The 16,911-nt window shown below is 44.9% G+C and overlaps 1 protein-coding gene across 3 annotated transcripts in view; it reads left to right on the plus strand.

The window, feature by feature from the left end:
• The window catches only part of LOC126291838 (connectin-like), a 678,893-nt gene that overhangs the window by 429,379 nt on the left and 232,603 nt on the right, over positions 1-16,911 (plus strand). For all 3 annotated transcript variants that reach the window (XM_049985551.1, XM_049985552.1, XM_049985550.1), the window contains one exon: positions 14,836-14,898. The gene's annotated coding sequence lies outside the window, so the exon portion shown is untranslated. The remainder of the gene's footprint in view (positions 1-14,835; positions 14,899-16,911) is intronic.

The raw sequence follows: 16,911 nt of genomic DNA on the forward strand, positions 1-16,911 counted from the left end.
ATAGCTCGTAATAGATTAAGTTTTATCAAAATATTGTAGGCAAAATTTATAGATTGCAGACACGGTTACGGATTGCTACTAATGGCCATGACCTTCAACGTGATTTTCAAGGGTGATCCGGAGGTTAAAGTAATCTCTTTTGATTGTAGCCCACATATTTTATTTAAGGCTGCAAATTTTACGTATAAAATGATACGTTAATCAATGTTATTGCAACGTTCGATGAAGGTTAGATAAACAAATGTGCTTTTAGTGGTAATAGGGATTAACTCCGACTTGTGGAGGGATACAGCATGAGTGGTCACATATCATTGCCAGTAACCATCATTTTAAACGTAGTTATTGAAGGTCATTCGCTGAGTTTTGTTCCATGGAAACCCTTATTTGCGGCTACGGATTTGGAAAGAGTGAAGCGAAATTCAAACTTAAAGTTTTATTTAACGTGTTTATTGTCAAAAATAAATACATCACAAAGTATAAAAGTTATTTTGACATCTGCAGCACCGAACACGTGTAAGACACAGATCATTGAAGTAACAGTCGGTCCGTGGGTCTCGTCCCCTCTTATTCCGTGGAACGCCACTTCAAATTTGTATCTAACATTTTATTTCGTTACACCCCTCCTCTATTCCAAGCAAATCCCCACTATAACTGAAAACGTATTTGCTTATTTAACTTTGATGTGACTGCTATTGGTGGCAATGCGTGAACCTCTTTCCGACCAACAGCTTTTATCTAAAACGTTTTATTGTATTTCATCTCTCTCCCGAGCTATTCACCCTTACGAGCTATAAGTGCCAAATCCGTATACTAGAGAAATCGAAAGTCGTCAGTTGTGCTAATACATTCTGTTGATGAGTTCACACAGAAACACTGCTACTGTTATAGCTTGATTTTTAGGTGTGCTAGGAATACCTCTTACATTTACCAATGCATTTAAGTAAGTCCACAAACGTCGAACTCCTTAAGATGACGGTATGTAAACAGTCCCAACTCGTTTTGTTTCATTTGCGAGTCATTCACTTTGCAGGGAGAACATAACCTCATCAACTTACCTAGCTAAGTTTGGCCTCAGGCTAGGAGACCAAGACAAAAGAATTGTGCACATAGTGAGTGTCATATGTGTGTTACGAGATTAAGAAAATGGATCGAGAGGAACCAGAAGTCCGAACAAATCACATAGACGACTGCAATTTTTTTCATGGTAAAAGCTGAGTACCTGAAAAAAAAGAGAATTAAAAGGAGAATAAATTCAAATCTGAAATAAGCCACTCGGCCTTTGCCAGCATTCCTGTACTAACCCACCTGCACCTCTACAGCCATCACCATCATCATCGTCATGATCATCATCATAGGATCCTGCAGACGACAATGAAATTTTGGTGCCCAAAAAATTCCTGCAACCGGAGCTAGTTACCCAAGGTGAACTGACTGACTTAGAATGAGATCTGGGTCTCTCACAAGTTTTTGGCTCTTGTTTAAAAGGAGGAAGACTGCTGGACCCTGGTACAACACTCTCCTGTTATCGAACAAGAGACGCGGAGTTTCGTGAGTAAGTCATTGAAACAGGTCCACTAAATGATGCTGCAATAGCTATGGAGGTGTAGTATCAACCTATGGAACCACAGGGAAGAAGAAAGAATTGCGTTTTTTCGTCGGTGGAACACCAAAATGAAGTGAAGAGAAAAAGAAGCTGGTACGCGTTATCTAATATCGTGTATGGCTCCGGCGAGCCCGCAGAAGTGCCGCAACACGACATGGCATAGACTCGACTAATTTCTGAAGCAGTGCTGGAGGGAACTGACACCATGAATCCTGCAGGGCTGTCCATAAATCCGTAAGGGTACGAGGGTGTGGAGATCTCTTCTCAACAGCCTATTGCAAGGAATCCTAGATAGCGTTCATGACTGAGAAGTTCGGTGCCCAGCGGAAGTGTTTAAATACAGAAGAGTGTTCCTGGACCCACTCTGAGCCAATTCTGGCCTTGTGGAGAGTCTCATAATCATGTCGGAAATGACCAAGTCCGTCGAAATGCACAATGGAGATGAGTGAATGCAGGCGATCACACAGGATGTTTACGTACGTGTCACCTGTCAGAGTCGTATTTAGTTGTCTCAGGAATCGCGTATCAGTCCAACTGCAGACGGCCCACACCATTACAGAGCCTCCCTGCTCACATGCACGGTCCATGGAAACGAAACTCGTCCGACCAGGCAACTCGTTTCCAGTCATCAACAGTCCATTGTCGACGGTGACGGACCCAGGAGAGGCGTAAGGCTTTCTACCGTGCAGTCATCAATGGTACACGAGTGCGTCTTCCGCTCCGAAAGCTCATACCTATGATGTTTCCTCGAATGGTTCGCATGCTGACACTTGTTGATGGCCCAGCATTGAAATCTGCAGCGATTTGCCGAAGGGTAGCGTTTCTGTCACGCTGAACGATTCTCTTCAGACGTCGTTGGTCCTATTACCGCAGGATGTCGGACATTTGATTTTTTACCAGATTTATGTTATTCACGGTACACTCGTGAAATCGTCCTATGGGGAAATCCGCACTTCATCGCCACTTCGGAGATGCTGTGTCGCATCACTCGTGGGTCGACTATAACACCACGTTCGAACTCACTTAAAATTTGATAACCTTCCACTGTAGCAGCCGTAAACGATCTAACAACTGTTGTCTTACATAGGCGTTACCGATCGCAGCGCCGTATTGTGCCTGTTTACATATCGCTGTATTTCAGTATGGATGCCTATACTAGTTTCTTTGGCGCTTCAGAGTATATCGAGGCTTACACATAACCAATAAGTGTAATCAGGAGGAAGAAATATATAAGAATCACCTGTCAGAAATAAAACCATTAGCAAGAAACAAAATTTCATAACTCTTAGTGACTGTTCAGGGTCTATACTGGGCTGAACACGCAGCTGCAGTGTGAAAGAACGCATCAGCATCTCTCCGTGCCATACAAAACCAACGCTTTCCTTTCGATCTGGTGAAGAAACTTGAGCGGGAGCTTATACCTCTAGCTGTTGACTACGGCGGTTTTATTGTCGACCGTCTTTCTCAGTAAAACTCACGTAGCCAGAAACTCGTAAAGAAGGCCTAGTGATTAACCATAACGCCACGACTACCTACCGAATGAGCGGTACGTCCTCCTTCGACAAGGCTAGCCGGCCGAGGTGGCCGTGCGGTTCTAGGCCCTTCAGTCCGGAACCGTGGGACTGCTACGGCCGCAGGTTCGAATCCTGCCTCGGGCATGGATGTGTGTGATATCCTTATGTTAGTTGGATTTAAGTAGTTGTAAGTTCTAGGGGACTGATGACCTCAGATGCTAAGGCCCTTAGTGCTCAGAGCCATTTGAACCATTTCTTTTGGCAAGGCTGAAGGCGGAATGGAGGCAACGACGCCTCGGTGGGTCGCTGATGGGAGTTAGCTCCACATCTGCACACACAGGTCATCTAATTTCCATAAATTCCGGGAACGGGGGTGATGAGCTCTGACGTCATGTTCAATCATATCCCAGACGTGTTCGATCGGGTTGAGATCTGGCGAATCTGGCAGCCATCACATCAATTGGAACCCGCCAAAGCGTTCCACGATCCACTGCATCACACTCCTGGCTCTGTGACCTAGCGCATTATCTTGCTGGAAAATCTCACTGCCGTTGGGAAATACGATCGTCATGAAGGGTTCTACGTGGTCTGCAACCAGTGTACATTACTCCTTGGCGCACTGTACGAGATCCACTGGACTCATGGGTGCCCACTTGAATGTTTCCCAGACGATAATGGAGCCGCCACCAACTTGTCTCCGTCCCGCAGTGCAGGTATCAAGGAGATGTCCCTGTGGGAGACGACTGTTTCGCGTCCTCCCATCGGCTTGCTGTGCAAGCTCCGCAACTGCGCCATCGTCCAGTGCCGATGGTCACGTGACCATTTCAGTCGTAGCTGCCGATGTCGTAGTGTCAGCATTGCAACATGCATTGGTCGTTGCTGTGGAGGGCTGTCATTAGGAGCAGTCGGTGCACTGTATGTTGAGACAAACTTGTACTCAGCCCATGACTGAAGTCCGATGTCAGTTCCGCCGCAGTTCGCCACCTGTCCTGCTTTACCAGTCCGTCGAGCGGTGAGCGCCGAAGCCCACGATGTCCGGACGTGGTTTCACCTTGATTTCGCCTCGTGTTATAGATACCTACCACAGCACTCCTCGACCACCCCGTTTGCTGTGCAGTTTCCGAAATGCTCGTGCCGAGCCTCCGAAGCATCACAATCTACCCTCTATCAAACTCACAAGGGGACCCTCTATACTGTAAATCAGGGATTTTGATGCGCTTCAAATATGTTGTACAGGCAGCTACCCTGAGTACCTGGCTACCCGGTTTCTTAGCGACAGGCCCTGGTCTTTGAGAAAGTCGATTTTAAAGTTAATGGCGCGCCTTTTATACCCATAACATTACACATATTTGGAGCAAGTCAGCGTAGCGCAGCGGTAAAGGTTCACGGCAACCGCGCTGGAGGTACCGTGTTCGGATCCTTTTTCCTTCGAAATGTACCGAATTTTTTAATTTTATTTCAACGAATATCAACAAACAGTATAAGGTGCGTGAAATTAGAAAGACATATTCAGTTATTAATTTTTTCAAGTACTCATTCCGTTTGTGGTGCGCAGTTGGAGTTCCAAATGTTCGTCCAACGGTCGCTTCTTGCATTACCTGAAATCGATCTCCGCCCATTATCGTCCCTTCTTCTGTGAATACCGTTGGCAATAGCGGCAATCCCAGCTCCCAGGCCAATGAGAATGCGAGTTGCATTCCTTTGCTTTCGCATCTAACTACAGCGTCAGTTGCTCGCAAAGCGTCTCCATTGCCGTGTGTTAGAAAAATTCTGTGAAACGGATGAACCAAGTGTTTCTACAGTAGTGCAGCCAGAAGAAGATCCACAAGTAGAGGAGTTGAACGAAGAATCAAAAGGCGGAGTCACAAATGCCATTAAATACGCCGAAAATCTACTCCGCGATTTAAATCTCGTAACGAATACACCGCCTAGCTGTAGGAATCAACATGGTTCCGGAAACAGCGATCGTGTGAGACCGAACTCGCTTTATTTGTTCATGAGACCCAGAAAATATTAGATACAGGCTAACAAGTAGATGCTATTTTTCTTGACTTCCGGAAGGCGTTATATATATATATATATATATATATATATATATATATATATATATATATATATATATATATATATTAATGACCTAGTAGATAGTGTCGGAAGTTCCATGCAGCTTTTCGCGGATGATGCTGTAGTATACAGAGAAGTAGCAGCATTAGAAAATTGTAGCGAAGTGCAGGATGATCTGCAGCGGATAGGCACTTGGTGCAGGGAATGGCAACTGACCCTTAACATAGACAAATGTAATGTATTTAGAATACATAGAAAGAAGGACCCTTTATTGTATGATTATATGATAGCGGAACAAACAATGGTAGCAGTTACTTCTGTAAAATATCTGGGAGTATGCGCGCGGAACGATTTGAAGTGTGATCATATAAAATTAATTGTTGGTAAGGCGGGTACCAGGTTGAGATTCATTCGGAGAGTCCTTATAAAATGTAGTCCATCAACAAAGGAGGTGGCTTACAAAACACTCGTTCGACCTATACTTGAGTATTGCTCATCAGTGCGGGATCCGTACCAGATCGGGTTGACGGAGGAGATAGAGAAGATCCAAAGAAGAGCGGCGCGTTTCGTCACAGGTGTATTTGGTAACCGTGATAGCGTTACGGAGATGTTTAACGAACTCAAGTGGCAAACTCTGCAAGAGAGGCGTTCTGCATCGCGGTGTAGCTTGCTCGCCAGGTTTCGAGAGGGTGCGTTTCTGGATGAGGTATCGAATATATTGCTTCCCCCTACTTATACCTCCGGTGGAGATAACGAATGTAAAATTAGAGAGATTAGAGCTCGCACGGAGGCTTTCAGACAGTCGTTCTTCCCGCGAACCATACGAGACTGGAACAGGAAAGAGAGGTAATGACAGTGGCACGTAAAGCGCCCTCCGCCACACACCGTTGGGTGGCTTGCGGAGTATAAATGTAGATGTAGATGTAGATCTCTGCCAATTGCGTTGCAATTGGCGATGACATATGAATTGCAATACAGGATCTCTTGGCAGAAAGACATCATTATTGATGATGAATTGATAGGTTTCAACGAAGAAGATGAACTGGGAGAATACGATGTGGACCACAAACGGGATTAGTATTTGAAAAAAATAATATCTGAATGTATGTTCATAATTTCGCACACCTTACACTGTTTGTAAGTCTTCTTTGAAATAAAATAGAAAAATTCTGTCGAATTTCAAAAGAAAGGTACACAAACAGGATTCGAACACTGTGCCTCCAATGCGGTAGCCGTCAACCTTTACAGCTGCGCTACGCTGACTTGCTGGAAACATACGTTATGTTGCAGATATACAAAGTGCAATGAACTTCAAAATCTATTTTCTCAAGAACCAAGGCTCGTCGCTAAGAAACCGGATACCCAGGTACTCAGGGTAAGTCACTGTACAACATATTTGAAGAGCATCAGAATTCACAGTAAGGAGGGTCCCGTTGTCAGATAGAACAAGCGCTTTCCCTACTCTGCACACGCACTCTTTCACATCTTTCTGTCCTACTGGACCACTCAACCACTTTCTGGAAGTCATTCCTCAATGTGACCGTGGCTCATCTCCCTCCGACCACTACGAGCTGAAGAAGTAGCTCTTAAAAGGCTTCATTTGATACGTTTTAATTACATTCCTTGCTAGGAAAGTCAGATTTATTAACTTTGCCTGCTCATTTGGGTGCCTAGTCATTACATTTTGATTTCGTTTTGTTTACGAATCTAAATACCTAGAAAATGGGCGAGTCTTTGTGAGTGCGGCAGTACTAGTAAGAGACTGAGCACTGTACGGTCAGCAGTACTGAGTCGAATAAAGATCGTGATGCGATACTTGTTCAAGAACATTAGATATTAACTCGTCCTTTGGAAACTCGTTCTGAAAGCGAGGTGCAAAGTATTCCGAGGACGTCATCCGTATCTCGCTCCTCTGAACTTTTCGCTAGCCAAGGGTTAAAGTTACTTCTCTCCAGAATGAGATTTTCAGTCTGCAACGGTGTGTGCGCTGGTATGAAACTTTCTGACAGATTAAAACTGTGTGGCATACCGAGACTCGAGGAGACGAGGTGCTGGCAGAACTGTAGCTGTGAGAACGGGTCGTGAGTCGTGCTGGGGTAGCTCAGTTGGTAAAAGTTTAATTTTCTGCGGCAATGCCGGTTGGAAGGGGCCTTACGCCTTAAGATATCAGTCCGTTTCCTTATGTGCAACGATTCCACTATCTCGGCATAGACTTTACCTCATCTGTAAAACATACTGCGGCAGTTAACCACCGACGTATTTTACAGACAACACGTACCATGGTCCGACAACATCTCCTATGGCGCCTTAATCCTTTGCAACGAGTCAAGTATCTGAACACTTACGTGTTTTCTCGAATGGTGCATTTTTTGCAGATCCTGCCCCTACCACTCACGCTCGGACGTAGACTTCAATCAGCAATAGGCTATTTTGTGATGATTGGATCGCCCCTCAAGGTGCGATACGAAACGCTCACGCTCCCTACGGACAAGGGGGGGACTCGGACTTACGAATGTTCACTGCCGAGCGACGGCGTTCCTTCTAGCCACGATGTACAAGCAATGGCGTAGCGGGCGTGATTCCCTTACATCCCGTCTACTGGATCTCCTGGTTCCAGAATCCCTCACAGCTCCGGTGGCGGTTGGCAACATTTCGCCACATTTTGCGCATGTATCAACATTTATCGTGGAACTTAGTTATATCAAAGACAAGCTTCGGCGCACGAGGCCGCCATGCGCGAAGGATTTTTATGTTTGGCTGCTAAGACGGATAAGTCGTAATGTCATTGAACTCAAACACCCCAGGTTGCATTGGCCGAAGATTTGGAGACATGTGCACCAAAAATTCCTTCCTACCTTCGTTCGGGCACTGTGGTTCTCTGTCGCCTCTGGCAAGTTCAACACCAACCAACGGCTCCACGCAATTGGACTAGTAGAGCACTTGACAGCGAAAGGCAGAGGTCTCGAGTTCGTGTCTCGGCCCGGTACACAGTTTTAATATGTCAGGAAGTTTTTTACTTCTCTCCAATGTAACATCCAGGAAGCAAAAATTATGTTGGGAAGAGGTGCTGGCGAGCGATTTTTTATGCATTATACCTACTAATTTGTCGTTACCCTTTAAAGGAGTGCAATCCCCAGTCAGCGTAGTTGTGCCACGACCGTAAATAAAGCGCAAAGTCAGACACACGATGTTGCTTGTGTGGACTTTGGTGCCAATTCTACTTGGTAGTAAAGCAAACAAGCCCTTCATTCAAGTCCCCAATCACACTGCTTCAAACGCTGTACACAAAGGTCCTTTATAAGTCATACGTAAGTTACAGTCTCAGGCGTAGCTCTAAGTAAATACCCTGGCAACGCTGGGTTCCTTCACAGCTGTTTCTTCTTTTCCGTGCCGTTACGCAGCTGCAAATTGTATGAAATGCATTATAATGCAACAACATTCCATTAGAGCTTCGCTTCCGGTTTTCTTTTCGTTTTCCTTTTTACAATTTATTTCATGTATTATATGAACACTGAAGAGCCAAAGAAACTGGTACACGTACCTAATATCGTGTAGGGTCCCCACGAGCGCGCAGAAGTACCGCAACACGACGTGGCATGGGCTAGGATGTCCATAAAACGCAACGAGTACCGGAGAAGGGAGAGGAACAGATCCCTTCTGAACGGCACGTTGTAAGGCATCCCAGATATGCCCAATAATGTTCATCTCTGGGAAGTTTGGAGGCCAGCGGAAGAAACTCAGGGGAGTGTTCCTGAAGCCACTATGTAGCAATTCTGGACGTGTGGGATGTCGCATTGTCCTGCTGGAATTGCCCAACTCCGTCGGAATGCGCAATGGGCATGAATGGATCCAAGTGATCAGAGAGGATGAAGAGGTACGTGTCACCCGTCAGACTTGTACCTAGATGTATCAGGGGTCCCATATCATTCCCACTGCACAATCCCCACACCGTTACAGAACCGCCACCGGTTTGAACAGCCCTCTGCTGACAAGCAGAGCCCATGGATTGGAGAGGTTGTCTCCATATCCGTACGCATCCATCCGCTCGATAAAATCTGAAACGAAATTCATGCGGTCACGTAACATGTTTCCAGTCATCGACAGTCATATGTCGATGTTGACGGGCCCAGGCGAGGCGTAAAGCTTCGTGTCGTGCACTCATCAAGGATACCAGAGTGGGCCTTCGGCTACGAAAGCCCACATCGATTATGCTTCGTTTAATTTTTCTCACGCTGGCACCAGTCGATGGCCAAGCAATGTATTCTGCAGCTATTTGTGGTATGGTAGCTCTTCTGTTACGCTGAAATATTCTCTTTATTAGCCGTTGGTCCCATTCTTGCAGAATCTTTTTCCGGTCGCAGCGATGTCGGAGATACGATGTTTTACCGGACTCCTGGTATTCACAATACACTAGTGAAAATGTTGTATGTGAAAATCCTCACTTCATCGCTACCTTGGAGATGCTGTGTCCTATTGCTCGTGCGCCACCTATAAAAGCACGTTCCAACTCAGTTAAATCTTGATAACCTGCCATTGTAGCAGCAGTAACCGGTTTAACAACTGCGCCAGGCACTTGTCTTAACTAGGCGTTGCCAACCGCAGAGCCGTATTGTGTCGGTTTACGTATCCTGTATTTGAACACCGGTTTCTTGTAGCTTCTTTGTATATTTACATTGATAGTATTAAAATTCTAAATGTTTCTAGCAGTTTAAATTTGCTTCACTGGGACTACAAACGCTAGACGTTGTCTTTCGAGGGCATCGCACTTGCTGACTCAGCTATCACTGGCTGACTCATGATGCGCCAAAGGTGATGTCCCAGGTTTGAGTCCCGTTTCTACACACGGGTTTCATCTGTCAGGATGTTTCAAAGCACAGTAATACACAGTATAAACATTTTCATATCAGGATGCTAGAAAATGGTAAAACTAGTAAACCTACAGAGCGAATTTTCTTTTTCGCCTTCTTCTTTTGATGCTGCATATGACTGCACTAGACGAGTTCGTGTTTCTGAGATCGGTCGTAGAAAGCGGCACGTACAATGCAAACAGCACTCACCAGATAGAGCGTTCAGCAGTGTAGCTCGCCAGCCGCAGTGGCTATCCAAAGCCTACCATAGCTCCACGATTCAGTATGCTGGGCTGTGGAGATACGAGGTGGGCGAACGGTTGAGTGACGGCGCAGCTGCTGCCGTGTGAACAGCCGGAATGTGTGCGCGCGTGTTGTGGGTTCCGAGGAGTTGTGGCCTGCTGCAGTCTGAACGTTAAGCTATTTATAGCGCTGCAGCCCCTGGACGTTATTATTCCCTGTCGCCCCTAGGCTGCTGGCTGCTCTGCCTGGGAGATAGTGCGACGCTGAAATCCCGCAGGCCACCCTGCAAAGAGCAGTTCAGAGCGAACTCGTAACTTTACCTAAGCACACAGCACGCGTTCTCTATGCCCAGCTGCCCCCGGAAAGGTAAAGTGCATCATATTCTTAATCAGGTTTTGGAGCTGTTGATCGATTTATGGCTGCGAGACAAGGATTGCCAGTGCGAAAGTCAATAAAAAAATGAGAGTTTCTCAGCGAGCAGGGGCGACTTGTATGTTGAGACTTATTGGGAGAGATACGAAAGAAAACAAATACATCAGGAAACACAGTGGAGAGGAAGAAGTAATTGTCTATAGGAATTGAAATTGGAGAGAATGGGACTCAGACACAAGAATATAGCGTAAAAATACCCTACTGGCCATTAAAATTGCTACACCAAGAAGAAATGCAGATGATAAACGGGTATTCATTGGACAAATATATTATGCTAGAACTGACATGTGATTACATTTTCACGCAATTTGGGTGCATAGATCCTGAAAAAATCAGTACCCAGAACAACCACCTCTGGCCTTAATAACGGCCTTCATACGCCTGGACATTGAGTCAAACAGAGCTTGGGTGGCTTGAACAGGTACAGCTGCCCATGCAGCTTCAACATGATACCACAGTTCATCAAGAGTGGTGACTGGCGTATTGTGACGAGCCAGTTGCTCGGCCACCATTGACCAGACGTTTTAAATTGGTTGGAGACCTGGAGAATGTGCTGGCCAGGGCAGCAGTCGAAAATTTTCTGTATCCGTAAAGGCCCGTACAGGACCTGCAACATGCGGTCGTGCATTATCCTGCTGAAATGTAGGGTTTCGCAGGGATCGAATCAAGGGTAGAGCCACGGGTCGTAATACATCAGAAATGTAACGTCCACTGTTCAAAGTGTCATCAATGCGAACGAGAGGTGACAGAGACGTGTAATGAATGGCACCAGATAACATCACGCTGGGTGATACGCCAGTGTGGTGATGACCAACACACGCTTCCCATGTGCGTTCACCGCGATGTCGCCCAACACGGGTGCGACTATCATGATGCTGTAAACAGCATGAAGAGTCCCCTGCTGACTTGCAGGGTCCATGGATTCATAACGTAGTCTTCATACCTGTAGACGTCCTACCGCTAGGTAAAATTTGAAAAGAGACTCGCCCGACCAGGCAACATGTTTCCATTCATCAAGAGTCCAATGTCGGTGTTGACGGGTCTAGGTGATGCGTAAAGCTTTGTGTCGTGCAGTCATCGAGGGTACACGAGTGGGCCCTCAGCTCCAAAAGCTCATAGCGGTGATGTTTCGTCAAATGTTTCGCACGCTGACACTTGTTGATGGCCCAGTATTGAAATCTGCAGCACTGTGGAAGGGCTGCACTTCTGCCACGTTGAGTCATTCTCTTCAGTCGTCATTTGTCCCGTTCTTGCGCTATCTTTTTTCGGCCGCAGCTGTGACGGAGATTTGATATATTAGCGTATTCCTAATGTTTACGATACGCATGAGTAATCGTTGTACGCGAAAATCCCCACTTCGTCGCTACCTGACGAAACTCGTCTTGCTTGAATGGGGAAACTAGATGGCGCTATGGTTGGCCCGCTAGATGGCGAAAACATAGGTCAAACGGATATCAAATGCGTTTTTTTCTTTTTTTTTGTAAACAGGAACCCCCATTTTTTATTACATATTCGTGTATTACATAACGAATATGAATATTTTAGTTGGACCACTTTTTTCGCTTTGTGTCAAATCGAATTGTGGGCATTTTGAACACTTATTGTGGTATTAGTGTAACAGGAAACAAAGTAATTTCATTATCGTTACGGTACTGTTGTAGAAAAGGAAAATAAATTGAAGTTATGGTATTGTTGTAGTAGGAGGAAACAGTTAACGAACAACAAAAGTACGCCGTAACTCGCTAATTTTGTAGTAAGGGAAACACATTTTAATTGATGTTAGCTTGTCTTTACTACCACTACCTTCGTTATGGTAACGTAACAGAGAAAACGTCTGACTACTTAATTCATTGACGTGTTTACATTGCCTGTACCTAAGCCGCCGCGCCGTGTACTTGATCAGGCCTCGTGTTCACACTGCTCTGGTTCCTTCTTTATCTTTAACTGACCACCGCGTCGATATCGGTAATACACAAGCAATGTGCGTGCCATCAGCTGACAATATAAACAGGAATACGGCTGCTATCAAACCTACAAATATCTGTCTTCTAGAATAAATACACACAAACACACACACACACACACATATATATATATATATATATATATATATATATATATATATATATATATATATACTACTGGCCATTAAAATTGCTACACCAAGAAGGAATGCAGATGATAAACAGGTATTCATCGCAGAAGTATGTTATACTAGACCTGACATGTGATAACATTTTCACGCAATTTGGGTGCGTAGATCCTGAAAAATCATTACCCAGAACAACCACCTCTGGCCGTAATAAGGGCCTTGATACGCCTGGACATTTAGTCAAGCAGAGCTTGGATGGCTTATACAGATACAGCTGCCCATGCAGCTTCAACACGATACCACAGTTCATCAAGAGTAGTGACTGTCGTATTGTAACGAGCCAGTTGCTCGGCCACCATTGACCAGACCTTTCCAATTGGTGAGAGATCTGGAGACCGTGCTGGCCAGAGCAGCAGTCGAACATTTTCTGTATCCACAAAGGCTTCATACAGGACCTGCAACGTGCGGTCGTGCATTTTACTGCCGAAATGTGGCCAGGGACAGGGATCGAATGTAGGGTAGAGCCACGGGTAGTAACACTTCTGATATGTAACGTCCACTGTTCAAAGTGCCGTCAATGCGAACGAGAGGTGACCGAGACGTGTAACCAATGGCACCCCATACCTTCACGCCAGGTGATACGCCAGTATGGCGATGACGAATACGCTTCCAGTGTGCTTTCACCGCGATGTAACCAAACACGGATGAGACCATCACAATGCCGTAAACACAACCTGGATTCATCCGAAAAAATGACGTTTTGCCATTCGTGCACCCAGGTTCGTCGTTGAGTACACCATCGCAGGCGCTCTTGTCTGTGATGCAGCGTCAAGGGTAACAGCAGCCATGATCTACGAGCTGATAGTCCATGCTGCTGCAAACGTCGTCGAACTGTTCGTGCAGATGGTTGTTGTCTTGAAAACGTCCCCATCTGTTGACTCAGGGATCGAGACGTGGCTGCACGATCCGTTACAGCCATGCGGATAAGATGCCTGTCATCTGCACTGCTAGTGATACGAGGCCGTTAGGGATCCAGCACGGCGTTCCGTATTACCCTTCTGAACATACCGATTCCATATTCTGCTAACAGTCATTGGATCTCGACCAACGCGAACAGCAATGTCATGATACGACCGCAATCGCGATAGGCTACAATCCGACCTTTATTATAGTCGGAAACGTGATGGTACACATTTATCCTCCTTACACGAGGCATCACAACAACGTTTCACCAGGCAACGCCGGTCAACTGCTGTTTGTGTATGAGAATAAAGTGGTTGAAATGGCTCTGAGCACTATGGGACTTAATATCTATGGTCATCAGTCCCCTATAACTTAGAACTAGTTAAACCTAACTAACCGAAGGACATCACAAAACACCCAGTCATCACGAGGCAGAGAAAATCTCTGACCCCGCCGGGAATCGAACCCTTGAACCCGGGCGCGGGAAGCGAGACCACTACCACACGACCACGAGTTGCGGACGTGTATGAGAAATCGGTTGGAATTTTTCCTCATATCAGCACGTTGTAGGTGTCGCCACCGGGGCCAACCTCATGAGAATGCTCCGAAAAGCTAATCATTTGCTTATCACAGCATCTTTTTCCTGTCGGTTAAATTTCGCGTTTGTAGCACGTCATCTGCGTGGTGTAGAAAATTTAGTGGCCAGTAGTATATGCGTTTTGTGGGTGTGGATGTGGGTGTGTCTATTTACTTATTAGAGCAAGGGCAAGGGTAGCGCCTAAAGACTTGAAGTAAATCTGCCAAGAACGTTTCAAGATTTTTGGTAGCAACTGTAAACAACGTCTTGTCTTTATATAGTAGTGTGCATAAGTATGCACTTTGCGTGGGGTTGGTTGGGTATGCTGAAGTGCTAATCATTCGCATATCCATCTGTGTAGCACACTTCATCCTGATTGAACATTTGATGTTTGGTACATGGCGTCTTAATTATGTTCCACCTTCACTGTGCAGCAGTGTGCCATTTACGTAAGTAAAATAAAGCAGTAATGACAACGTGATTTCTTCTGTTTGTTGCAGACCTGTTATTCCAGACTGTGAGGGCCCTTCAGACGACGAGGACCTCTGATTCACTTCACCCAGGTGAGAGAAAAAAGTAAAAATAAAATATAGAATCACGTACCATGCTGATGAGTCACTTATTAATGCACACCATTCGTCAGAGCTGAATGTTCACGTGCATAGATAAAGCGCCCTTAGTGTCATCGATATATTGTGTTTTATACAGTCGTCATTGCGAAACGTTTATGACACTGCGCTGTTGAAATGTTAGGCCTTGATCCAAGGAGAAGTTTTGTTTTAGCTGCTTGGCTACTACACATTGGCCGATGATTTTGGAACTGTTTTAAGTGAATATTCGGCGCAGTAAACGACTTATGAAAAGCTGCTGAAATGTAATCCACTACACAATGTTTCTACGTTTTTTGAAATACACCTCTAAAACAATTTTCTAACTATTTTGACACTTAATGAAGACCAGATTGAGCAAGCGCAACATTTTCAGACACTGCACGTAGCAGCATTACGTGAATGGGTTCTTAGGTTTCAGCTAATATTATACACTCACTACTGTCCGACAGGCCATTCAGATACAACACGAACAATAACGGTCTCATCTCACTTTCCTGGAACACAGCAGAATTTCTGTCTACGTATGCAGTGACTCTCGATTCGAGAAAACATGCTGCATCTTCCCTAACAATAAATCTTCATTCCACTCACACATTTCGTTTGGTAACCTGTACGATCGTATTTCCCTCAATAAGCCTAGGTGTGGTACCATTTCAAGTGCTTTCCGACAGTCAACAAATACGGCAACTACTTTACTGCAACGATCCCTGGCTTTCAGGATGTCACGTGCTAAATGCTCGAATTAGGGATGTTTCACTACTCCATGCTAGCTGATACAGAGGTCTTCTTTATTCTCGATGGAGGTTTTCTTTACACCTCAACAAGTTTAATCTGATAAAATATTTTTGGGTTTAGAAGTGCTGGGTGTCAAAGATATTGGACGGTACTTCTGTGTATCACTTCTGTTCCACGTCTTGTAGGCTTCTATGACCTTCGAGCTGCTGAGCGCAATGTCTGATTTACGGTATTTTTGGTTAAAAGAGGGATGAAATCAACCGCAAGTTCTTTGTATAATCTAATAGGATTTTCATCAGGCCTTAAGCTTGTTTCAGTTTGAGCCGGTTTAGCTATCTAGTGGAGCGAAAAATGAGCTGTGGCAGCAGTTCTGTAATCTCCTTTGAAAGTATCGTTCAGCATTGCTGCCTCGCTTTCTTACTGTCAGTTTCACTTTCTCTGTCGTCCTTGAGCGTGTAGATGCTACCTTTTCTGTCACTAACAAGCTTTAGACATGACCTGAATTTATTTAGATTTCATGAAGAATTATGATGAGGTTTTGCTACGGTAGTCGTATACGGCCTCAGAAGTTCTCTTGACAGAACTAAGGCAGCTGTCCATACTGTACAGTGCTAAGCTATACTAGGCTTTGTTTTACACCTACTGTGCTGCTATCCTGTTTCTTTAAAAGTTTCCTCACAGAACCTGTCTACCATGGTGAGTCTCATAGTAGCATCATGAACTCTCCTAAGATGTACAAGTGAATCCACTCGTGTGCCAACTACTCTTGTAAATTTCAGTCACAGTTCCTCAATATGTGCCTGTCCAGAGGTGAAACAAATGAGAGTGAGAGTGTAATCAAGTTTCTGCTGTTTCTCTGTTAACAATGAAAGAAAATTCTGTTCTTTGTAAAAATTATGTATAGATTCCATACGTAACGTAAGTACCACATTTATAAGAGAAACTATTTTAAGTCTATAATAAGCAATAAAAAAACCTACTATGTGTGTAAATTTCGTAAGGAATCTGCACCAGATGGTGAACGAATTCCTACGGAAGATCTGGAGCAGATGTCAACTTTCTTTAAGACCTGGATATTGATCCCAAGCACATCAAAAACTGAAGCCTCTTGTTTCCACCTTGCGAATCTTACTGCGAACTGCAAACCAAGAGTTCTGCTCAAAGGGCAAACGTTGAGGTACAATCATTTCCCAAAATATCTCTGAGTGACTCTAGATAGAACCCTGAGCT

This window comes from Schistocerca gregaria, chromosome 9 (assembly GCF_023897955.1).
Source record: "Schistocerca gregaria isolate iqSchGreg1 chromosome 9, iqSchGreg1.2, whole genome shotgun sequence".
Classification (NCBI taxonomy): domain Eukaryota; kingdom Metazoa; phylum Arthropoda; class Insecta; order Orthoptera; family Acrididae; genus Schistocerca; species Schistocerca gregaria.